Below are 11395 nucleotides of genomic sequence, written 5' to 3'. Positions count from 1 at the left end.
TAAAGTATTATTAATGGTATATAAATCACTCAATGGACTAGGACCTCAATACATTGTTGATATGCTCATTGAATATAAACCCAACAGGTCACTCAGATCATTAGGATCACATCAGCTAGAAATACCAAGGGTTCACTCAAAGCAAGGAGAGTCAGCTTTTAGCTATTATGCCAGTCGCAGCTGGAACCAGCTTCCAGAAGAGATCAGATGCGCTCCAACAGCAGTCACATTCAAATCCAGACTCAAAACACATCTGTTTAGCTATGCATCCACAGAATGAACACTATGCTGCGTCCGAACTGATTGCACTATATTTTATATGCACTATTTTAATTATTTTTATTTCTCTTGTTTTTATTCTTATTTTTTAAAGTTTTAAACTTGTATTCCTGTTTTATTCTTTTTCATACATGTAAACAGTTTTTTATTAAAATCACATTTATTTTCTTTTAATTGATATTTAAAATTCATGTATATTTGATTTTTTTGTTTTCTCATTTCTATGTAAAGCACTTTGAATGACCTCTGTGTATGAAATGTGCTATACAAATAAACTTGCCTTGCCTTGCCTAATAACTCCGCTCAAGCTCCGCTCTGGATGTACAATATTCCGCTCCTCGCTCCCTCCCCACGCCCTCCTTATTAACGCCTCGCTCCGCATTCACTCCATTGTAAATTTTAATTCTCTTTTGAAACAACACCAACCTCGTTGGCTCGTTAAAATATCAGAGTCCATTGCAGTTCTGTAGCAGAATGGGCCATTTATTGTTCAACTTTAATAAAGCATATGGCATAACTGTGTCACTTCGCAAATCGCGAAGGGGTCAGTAAAATATAATTAAAACCTTAAAAAATAAATAACATGATATTATATTAATGTTTGTTTAGTTAAACAATACAAAACAAATGCAATTGGGGCCAAAATATATGTTTAGAAACATTTTCAGTGCCCCTCCCTTGTCTCACAGTGTTTTTGGTTCTTGCTCGTGACTGAGTGATAGTGGAGCTTTTTCGGACAAGAGAAAATCACGACGCTCCGACATTCAAAAAATCCGCTCCTCGCTCCTGGCAAAATCACGCCACTCCACTCCTCGCTCAGCTCCCACTCCGCACCGCTCACATACTCTGCTCACCACACACTTGGTACGAGCTCAGTTCGTCCCCTTTATTTCCGTTGGGGTCTGCCCACTTTTTTTGCATTTTTCAAATATTGCCAGTGGGTGGAGTCATGCTCTGAATAGGGTTTACTTACTCTTTAAAGCTCCACTGTGTAGGATCTACTCCCATCTAGCGGTGAAATTCAACCAACTGATTATTACTTTCTAGCCCCCCCCATTCGGAACGCGTTTTAACTCGTATGGTGGCCGTGTCATTCCAAGGTTAACATGGCTTCCAGTAGCTACAAAGCAAAAGCAATGAAAAATATAGCTGCAAGCAGCAATTGCGGGGCCAAGCACCTTCAGCGCAATGAGCACCCAAAGCACAGCAAAAACCACACGACGCAGCAAATGTGCAAAGCGCAGAAAGCGCGCAATACAGAGGCCGAACCCGAAGCAAAGCAAATGCAGAGCAGAACCACTGCAGTGCGGAGCAACAACAGTAAAGATGGCAAAAATATAACACGTGTGGAAAACCAGACAGGTCGAGAAGAACGTGTTAAAGTGAACACAAAAGGAAATCTCAATAAGTGAAAGTAAGAGCTGGGATTTGAACCCTTGACCTCAGGCTCCCAAAGCACAGCACTAACCGCATGCACCACTGAGTAAACGATTAAACCACTGAGTTGGTGTGTCCAATACGGTGGCCTCTGGGTGCAAAAATAAATTACAATGGTAAATTACTTATTTACAAGATTAAAAACAAATTTACATTTTTTTTAACAAATTTACAAGTCTTTTAACAAATTTACAATGAGTGAATAAATGTACAAGTTTTCTTAACAAATTTACAATGAGTGAACAAATTTACAAGTCTTTAAACAAATTTACATGTTTTTAACAAATTTACAATGAGTGAACAAATGTACATGTTTTTTAACAAATTTACAATGAGTGAACAAATTTACAAGTTTTTAAACAAATTTACAATGAGCAAACAAAATTACAAGTTTTAAAACAAATTTACGTTTATTACGGAAAGGGTAGGTACAATACGATGACGTCACGCATCCGAGCCTCCGGTGAGAAGAAACCCGGAAGTATCGCCGTGAATCTCATGAGAGTTGTGAATGCGATGTTGTGTATTAGGCTGTATAATATTAACGTAAAGAGAGTGATAATATAACCTTTCATCGCTTCCGAAAGTGACTAAAAGGGATATTGGACCTTATTTTCAGGTAAGTGAAATAGTTTTAGTTAGCTAACGCTAGCTGTCCAAGTTGCACACGTTTTGGATGGCAGTTATCAAAATAATTCACTGACTTTCTCATTAGATTACAGACAACACGACAGGGTGCTTAGAACGTTTTAATCAGGACTGCATTGTTCGTTCGCTCCCGGGGTTACATAGACTGAAACGAGGAAGTGTGACAAGTTTGTTTACATGGTGCTGTAAACTCCAACCCAGGAGGACACTTCAGAGGAATCAAGGGTGCGTTAACTTGTTCGATGATATAATCTGAATAATCTGAAAAAGAGTAGGATTTTATGTAATGAGACGATATGTTAAAATTACCTATATTTATACTATAAATTATATTTTCATTAAATCATTTAAACCTCTTGTGACAGTACTGTAATGTTTTATCATATTACTAATACTCTAATGTTGCCTAAGCAAACTGACATTTGTCAGATAGATAGATAGATAGATAGATAGATAGATAGATAGATAGATAGATAGATAGATAGACTGCCAAGACTGAAATCATGATTATGTTAATTTCCAGTGTCTGTGATATTGAAACACTAAAGGAAGAAGAGGAGGACCACCATTCGTTTCCTGATCAGAACACGAGAGAAGAGTGAGAAAAAAATTAAGCATGTTATTCATTGATGAAAATTAGAACAAATAAATCTTATGTCCTCATTGATCTTTCTTTTTTTACATGCAATTTTCTCCTCTTTCTCAATACACAGATCTAACAGTGGTTTGGGGGCATTGCAAGACTATGATTACCTGGAAACATCTCCTATTATGGAAGATTATTGCAACATTTGTGTCTTGGATCAGTTTTTCTTGTTTCTCTGCCGTATGAGGCAGGGGCTTCTTTCCGCAGATTTAGCTGTAAGGTTTAAAGGTCCCGTTTATCCTGATCCCATTTTTTAAACTTTAGTTGGTGTGTAATGTTGCTGTTAGAGCATAAATAATATCTGTAAAATTATAAAGCTCAAAATTCTATACCAAGCGATATATTTTCTTTAATATAATTTCCCTTTCAAAGCCTATAGCAAACGGCCAGTTTGGACTACAGCCCTCTACTTCCCGATTGAATGACATCCAAAGAAGAGTTTTTTTTACTAACCTCCACCCACTGGAATACGTCAGTCGCCAGCTAAGCTCAAGTGGCTCTACTAAGCTAAGCTGCTGTTAAATCACAGCACACTGAACAAACTACACAATCAGAACTCTATATGCATTTCTGAAGGAGGGACTTTATAGAACAAGGAAAACATCAGCTCGTTTTTAGGAAAGTGAAAACAGCGCTATAGAGAGTAATTATGTGAAAAATATTGTCTTTTTTTACACACAAAACATGAACACATGCTATATTGCACACCATAAACACAATCATAGTTTGTGTTAAATACTCATATTCTTACGGCACCCATTCACTGCAGAGGATCCCATTGTAAGCATAATGCTTAATTTCTCCAAATCTGTTCCAATGAAAAAACAAACCATCTATATCTTGGGTGAAAAATTCCTTTAATCCTAAAAACAAACGTTTTTCATTTAAATGTTTTTACTTTGCTTTATTGTTACAATTTGTACAGTAGATAGAAAATATACATTGGAACAAATTTATAAACAGTGGTGTGAAAAAGTGTTAGCCCCCATCCAGATTTCCCATGTTATTATTGCATATTTGTCACACTTTAATGTTTCAGATCATCAAACAAATTAAAATATTAGTCAAAGAATAAAACCCAAGTGAACACAACATGCAGTTTTTAAATGAAGGTTTTTATTATTAAGGGAAAAAAATCAAAACTACATGGCCCTGTGTAAAAAAAGTGTGTTTGTACCCACTGGCTTTTAATGTAAATATGATTGGTTCTAAAAATGTACATATATATTTTTTCATACTTGAGACAATATACATTGAAGTTAATTTATAAATAAAACTATATTTTGAACAATGAGGGAAATTAAGTTTCTTTAATGTATAAATGAGTTGTTCTAAAACCGTACAGTTATTTACTTAACACGTATCTAATGTGTGCATTGCATGTCTGTTAGAAGTGTGTGTGTGTGTCTGCTATTTCTGGGTTTATAAGCAGTTTGTTAGGCAGCCAGTAGTTAAAAAGAACGAGTCCAACTTAATTTTTACTGACTTCCATTTCTCTAAACATACTATTTGGAGGGTTTAGCCTCCGCCCACATCTGCATCAAAGTAAATGCGTTCGAGGTGGATTCGGAAGTCAGTTCTGGTTTTGACAAAAAAAATCACACCATGTTATCCCTGTGATTCCTCTGAAGTGTCCTCCTGGGTTGGAGTTTACAGCACCATGTAAACAAACTCGTCACACTTCCTCGTTTCAGTCTATGTAACCCCGGGAGCGAACGAACAATGCAGTCCTGATTTAAAAAGTTTGAAGCACCCTCTCGTGTTGTCTGTAATCTAATGAGAAAGTCAGTGAATTATTTTGATAACTGACATCCAAAACGTGTGCAACTTGGAAAGCTAGCGTTTCACTTACCTGAAAATAAGGTCCAATATCCCTTTTAGTCACTTCGGAAGCGATGAAAGGTTATATTATCACTCTCTTTACGTTAATATTATGTACAGCCTAATACACAACATCGCATTCACAACTGTCATGTGATTCACGGCGATACTTCCGGGTTTCTTCCCACGTGACCGGAGTCTCGGATGCGTGACGTCAGCGTATTGTACCTACCCTTTCCGTAATAAACGTAAATTTGTTTTAAAACTTGTAATTTTGTTCGCTCATTGTAAATTTGTTAAAAAAACTTGTAAATTTGTTCACTCATTGTAAATTTGTTAAAAAACTTTTACTTTTGTTCGCTCATTGTAAATTTGTTTAAACACTTATAAATTTGTTAAAAAAAACTTGTAAATTTATTCACTCATTGTAAATTTGTTACAAAACTTGTAAATTTGTTTAAAAACTTGTAAAGTTGTTAAAAAAAGTGTAAATTTGTTTAAAAAACTTGTAAATTTGTTTTTAATATTGTAAATAAGTAATTTACCATTGTAATTTATTTTTGCCTTTCCAGGCCACGGTAGTCCAAGCTATAGAATAGAGATTTAGAGCTGTAAACATTGATATCCAGCAATTACCAAAAGTGCAGAAATGACAACAGAGAGCACAAATAACTAAAATACAATGTATAGTATGAGATTCACAAAACTTAAGTGAGAAAAAAGTTAAGACAAAATATCACTGCACATGGGATTCGAACCCATGACCTCAGAATCTCATGGCATGTGGTTAACCAGATGCACAACTCAGTTAACACAGCTCAAAGGGCAGCAAAAAAAACAGCTTAGGTGCTGCAAGGATTGACATGTGCCAATCAACACAGATGCAGAACTGACAGTGCAGAGCAGAACTAACAGAAATACAATGTATATGAGAATCAAAAAGCTCAAGTGAGATTGAAGACAGGAAGATCATTCTATATAGTAATGCTATACAATGTAATATACAGTCACATTAATTTACTATGACAAATGGACAATGTCACAGGCACGGTCAACTTTGGAGTGGTATTTCTAAGAAAGAGAACAGAATATCAAAAATCTGTTCGGTCATTTCTGTGCGGATTGCTCCAAACATTATACGAGCAGTACCTGGCATAAAATAAACAAAATTTGTAAAAGGAGTAGCGAAAAAATCATCTACCATATGCTTTACAATAACACATGAACAGAATGTTGGAAAATGCCAAACGAGGTATCGTTGCAATCGGCATAAACCAGTGAATACAATTTCACAAAGAAATTAATATCAGACAAAGTATTCAGAAGTTATAAGCAGTTCCATAAGAACTGTTATAGTTTATAACCCCTAGGTGGCGCTGTACTCTGACTTCCCAGGTACCTTCAGGACATCATGTCGAAGCTCCTTACTAATTTTTGCGCGGATATGTCCAACTGTTCAAAAAATATAACAAATTATTTGAAATTTCAAAATGGCGGACAGGCGGTTTGGTCAAACCCGACATAATACACATCGACAGATGCGGCATGAGGTAAGCAATCCATAGACATCAAGATCATAATTTTCTGACAAACAGTTCAGAAGTTATGGGCAAAAATAGCCTATTTTCATATCTCATGACCCATAGGTGGCGCTGTCACCAAATTTGTCATGAACCCCAAGTTCATGTTCCACATGAAGTGTACCAAATTTCATTTCAATTGATCAAAGAATGACCGAGCTACAGCTTCAGAACCATTTCTGCGTCAACCTCGTTAAGTTTGCGCATTTATTACTTTTGAACAAAGATAAATATCAAAATTCTGTTCGGTCATTTCTGTGTGGCTCACTCCAAAGTTCACCTGTGCCAAATTTCATAACAATTGAACCAAATTTGAAGGAGGAGTAGCGAATAAACGGAATACTGTACATTTCAAAATGGCCACTACTGTAATGGGTGGAGTTTTACTGTAAGGTATTAAAAACAACAAGCATGAGGAGAGCAATCACGTGAACTAAGTATAATTTTCATAGATCAAGCGGATCAGCAGTTATAACCATTTGAACATTGAATTTTTGCACTGCTGGTGGCGCTATAGAGTTAGGACTAGAGAACCCATTTTTGGTCACATGACTTTTTAAGACCACCACTACAACTGTGCCAAATTTCATCATTTTCCTACGTACGGTTCATAGGGCTGCAATAGAGTCCCATTGGGGAAGAAGATGAAGAATAATAATACTGACAGTTCCAATAGGTGCCTCAGCACCTTCGGTGCTTGGCCCCTAAAAATGAACAATTTGCAATGTCCTTTGCCTGTGATCCGTTTATGTTAAACATGGAAAAAGTCTGATTTTCATTATAGCCTATGTCCGCTTAAAATCACAAAAAGCAACCACAAACGCAGCTTAGACACTCCTTTTTCATCGACACGAGGAATAATATCCCAGGGGCTGTTACACTTGGTATTAAGATGTGGTTTTGTCGATCGGATCACGAGTGGACGAGAGAGACACATCACGTTTACACTTGGTGTTTAAATCCGTCTTTTTTTTGTCCATTTTCGACCGCTTCTCTCCAGATTACTGAGGGGATGGTCTGTGGACGAGTCCCTCTCCTGTCTTTTAATCATGAGCGGGAGTAATGACGGGTTTAAATGGACGCAAACTAAAACCGTGTCACCGTGTGTTTGTGCTAGAGGTCAGAAAAGATGTAAAACATTTATCTCAGTACCTCAGATTACATAAATGGGCAGAGAGACGGCATGTGGCTGTTCGAACACATTAAACCACATGCGTGGTTACACTAACAAGTGTTATGCATAACCATGCTATAGTTAGCCAAGGAACTATAAAACTTCAAGTTTACAACATAGACTGTATAGATGTTAACGAATATGCTGAATTACCTGTGAAGAAGATAAAAGTAGGCAACTTCGGTTTCCCTTGAGCTCCATCTTGGAAAACTAACATTACTCCAATACTGACTTTGGTCTTGTTGTTTTTCCTGTCGCGTTGTCGTTTTAAATCCCCTTTTCGCTTCCTTGGCGACGTGTTTTAATGTCCTCGAAAATAGGTCTTCAACAGGCTTTCAAATCTGCCTCAAATCAAAGCATTAGATTGTTCTAAATATACAAAAATCCAAGGCACTCGAGTGAGAAAAATATTAAAAAGCCTTTAATACACTGGGCTACATACAAAATTAAAAGGTAGAAGGTAGAACATTAGATTGTTCAGTCTGAAGGATTCAGTTTACACAGGTTGCATATGCGGGCTGCATACGTCATCAAGCCTGGTTTATTTAAATTAACTGAGCATTACATTCGCAAGTCATAAGCATATTACATCAATTTACAATTAACTAAGAATATTGTCAGCTTTATAATTGTTAATTGTGAATTTGTACAGTGAATTTGTACAGAGATTTAAATTTGAACAAAGACACCAACAAAGACTGTAACTGAGTATGAAGCAGAGTTACGATGTTTAGCACAAGACTGTAATTACGGCACAACATTAGATCAAATGCTAAGAGATTGACTTGATTGTGGCATAGAGGAGGATCGAATTCAAAGACGATTGCTTTCAGAGCCTAATCTGACATTTGAAACTGCTTTTAAAATTGCATTAGCCTCCGAAGCAGCTAACAAAAATGTGCTAGATTTACAAAGTAAATCCAAGGTGCAAACATGTAATAACGTCAGGTTTAAGGCAAGGAAACCAGTTCACGAAATCAAAGGAGAAACAGGTGAACAAAAAGAAGCTAAAGCATGCTACAGGTGCCATGGAAAAGGTCACATGTCTAATGAATGTAGATTTAAAAAGAACAAATGTTATGTATGCAGTAAAATTGCCCATATTGCAAGAGCCTGTCACTATAAAGCTAAACCGAGGGGACGAGATGTCACCGAAAAGAGAGGAAAAAGTCTGCGGCCGTATAAAGCATTTAATGTCAGTGAAAGTAATTATGAAAGTGACGAACCAGAGGAAACGTTCACTTTGGCATGTGTTAAAACTGATTCAGCGAAGAAAGTCAAGCCTTTTACTGTTGAATTACAAGTGGAGGACAGACCTGTAAATTTTGATACAGGAAATTGATACAGGATGCAGCATAAGTCTGATGAATGAAGGAATGTTGAAAGACATTTGGAAAGACTCTAAAGTTCCTAAAAGATCTTCAAAAAACGTATACAGACAGTCTGACGTGATGACATTACAAGAAGTACTGTCTAAGCATGATGAAGTATTTAAAGAGGAGCTAGGAACTTTAGGGCACCACTGCTACTCTTCATGTGCCAGCTGATGCTAGCCCAAGATTTTTTAAACCTAGAAAGCTAAGGTGGAAGAAGAAATTAAGCGGTTGTTGCAAAACAAAATGATCTCACCTGTTAAATATGCAGAATGGGCAGCTCCTGTGGTTCCTATCCTAAAACCAGATGGTAGTATGTGGTGACTATAAACTTACTGTCAATAGAGTGTCAACCTTGGAACAATACCCTATACCAGTGGTTTTCAAACTTGGGGCCACGAGATGGTGCCAGGGGGCCTCAGTTTTATGACATTTTATAAAATACATTCATTTATCATGAATTCTGTGTAATTAAACCTAAAAAATAATAAGCCAACTAACCAACAGCCCTACTAGGTATAATTTTATATGTTTTGTTTAATTAAAATATTACATTTAAAACTGTTTTTGTCATACATTTTCTTTCGGGGGGCTGTAAAAAATGCACCGTACACAAGGGGGGCCGCACGCTGAAAAAGTTTGGGAACCACTGCCCTATACCAAGAGTGGAAGATCTGTTTGCTCGATTGGATGGGGGTAAGCAGTTTACAAAGTTAGACATGACTCACGCACAGAGGCGGACAGAGTAAACAAGTTCATTACTTGAGTAAGAGTACAGTTACCCCTCGCTAAATTTTACTCAAGTACAAGTAAAAGTACTGCAGTCAGATGTCTACTCAAGTAAAAGTAAAAAGTACTTGTAAAAAGTACTTGTTTTTAAAAGTACTTGAGTATCAAGAGTACAAGAGTAAATTTTTTAATTTTGCATTGCTATTGCCACAGTGCACATTGAACCACGTGAGATGATTGACAGCTGTACAGCAAATGATAGAGCTCTGAGGTCACAATCTGACACAAATCAGGAAGAGGAGACACACATCAGGAAGAGGAGAAACACATCTCACTCCGTTTCGCTCTTTGAGCTCTTCAGATCGCATAATTCAGTGGAAAATGAATAGAAATCTTATTCTGTAAGACTAAATATTTTACTAACATGTGATAATTAATCATTATTTCTTCAAATATGCGCACCATTTTACTAATAGCCCTGGCGGATTGTGTATATTTTATGTATGTGAATACAAAAAAACCCCGGAGAAGACGAGAATAAATGTTTAATGATTTCTATTCAAAAACGTTTCAGATTAATTATTTTGCACTCCTGGCATAAATTAAGAAATTAATGTCACTGCAAACCAGTTCAATAACAAATAGTGGTCAAATGTCGAAGCTGGAGTCTTAAACCTGTCTTATGATGTTGAGTTTGTCCAGATCAAGTAAGAGTGTGATGTTTTGAAGAGGAATGAATTTTGAAGAACAATAATCCGGGATCACCAGTGATTCCTGACGCTCTCAAGGGGTTGGATTTTTGTTAGCGGTGATGAAGCTCTGTTTTGGTAAACACAGCAAACACTTAAAGCGAAAACTATCATCAACTTGTTTATAAAATTAAAATAGTCTGGCGAGGTGGAGCCACGGGTTGTCACATTCCCGGGATGGACCTGCTATGTCTTCATCCATTGTTTCGTCCATGATTTCTTCTCTTATCTAAATCTGACTATTGGGACTTTGGCGGAAAGCTCAAGGTGATAGCTGATTGGCTGTCCCAATCAGTGGCGCCTGCACAATCCAATCACGTTTGAGAAAAGGAAAACAACAATTCGAGGGTTTCTGAGATTTTTATTTTTTCCTTCTTTTTAAGAAGAAGTAACGGGTACTCACGGTTATGGATAGAAATATAATGGAGTAAAGAATACAATATTTGCCTCTCAAATGTACTTGAGTAAAGTCATGAGTACTCCCCAAAAATAATACTAGAGTAAAGTACAGATCCCTCAAAATTGTACTTAAGTACTGTACTCAAGTAAATGTACTCCGTTACTGTCCGGCTCTGGTCACGCATAGCAACAAATTGTTATGGATGACAACTCTAAGAAGTGTTGGACTGTAAACAGGATTATTTACCTATAATTGTTTACTATTAGGAATTTATTCAGCCCCTGCTATTTTCCAGAGAACCAGGAGGGACTGTTACAAGACATTCCAGGAGTGGTTGTGTATCTGGATGATATACTGGTGACTGGTGTTACCCAGGAAATTCACTTAAAGACAATAAATGAAGTGTTAGTGAGATTGCAAGAAGCTGGTTTGCGCCTGAAGCGAGGAAAATGCACATTTCTGGCAGACAACGTGGAATATTCACAACAAAAGTCACAACAGAAAGCATTTAAGGAATCTAAAGCCCTATTAAAAACGTGCAATGTGCTAGTGCATTATT

The 11395-nt window shown here is 36.8% G+C and overlaps 2 long non-coding RNA genes across 2 annotated transcripts; one reads left to right on the top strand and one right to left on the bottom strand.

The window, feature by feature from the left end:
* The first annotated feature begins 1999 nt into the window (after positions 1 to 1999).
* On the top strand, positions 2000 to 3345 carry LOC129423515 (uncharacterized). The gene is made up of 4 exons (XR_008637755.2): positions 2000 to 2335; positions 2432 to 2589; positions 2888 to 2962; positions 3078 to 3345. It is a non-coding gene; the product is annotated as an uncharacterized lncRNA (long non-coding RNA).
* Positions 3346 to 4169: 824 nt separating this feature from the next.
* On the bottom strand, positions 4170 to 5253 carry LOC141366021 (uncharacterized). The gene is made up of 2 exons (XR_012370946.1): positions 4863 to 5253; positions 4170 to 4783 (listed from the first exon to the last, which is right to left on the bottom strand). It is a non-coding gene; the product is annotated as an uncharacterized lncRNA (long non-coding RNA).
* Between the last annotated feature and the right edge of the window lie 6142 nt (positions 5254 to 11395).

Source organism: Misgurnus anguillicaudatus, chromosome 9 (genome assembly GCF_027580225.2).
Source record: "Misgurnus anguillicaudatus chromosome 9, ASM2758022v2, whole genome shotgun sequence".
Classification (NCBI taxonomy): domain Eukaryota; kingdom Metazoa; phylum Chordata; class Actinopteri; order Cypriniformes; family Cobitidae; genus Misgurnus; species Misgurnus anguillicaudatus.
Note: the sequence above shows the minus strand (reverse complement) of the source record. Positions and strands in the feature narration are given on the sequence as shown.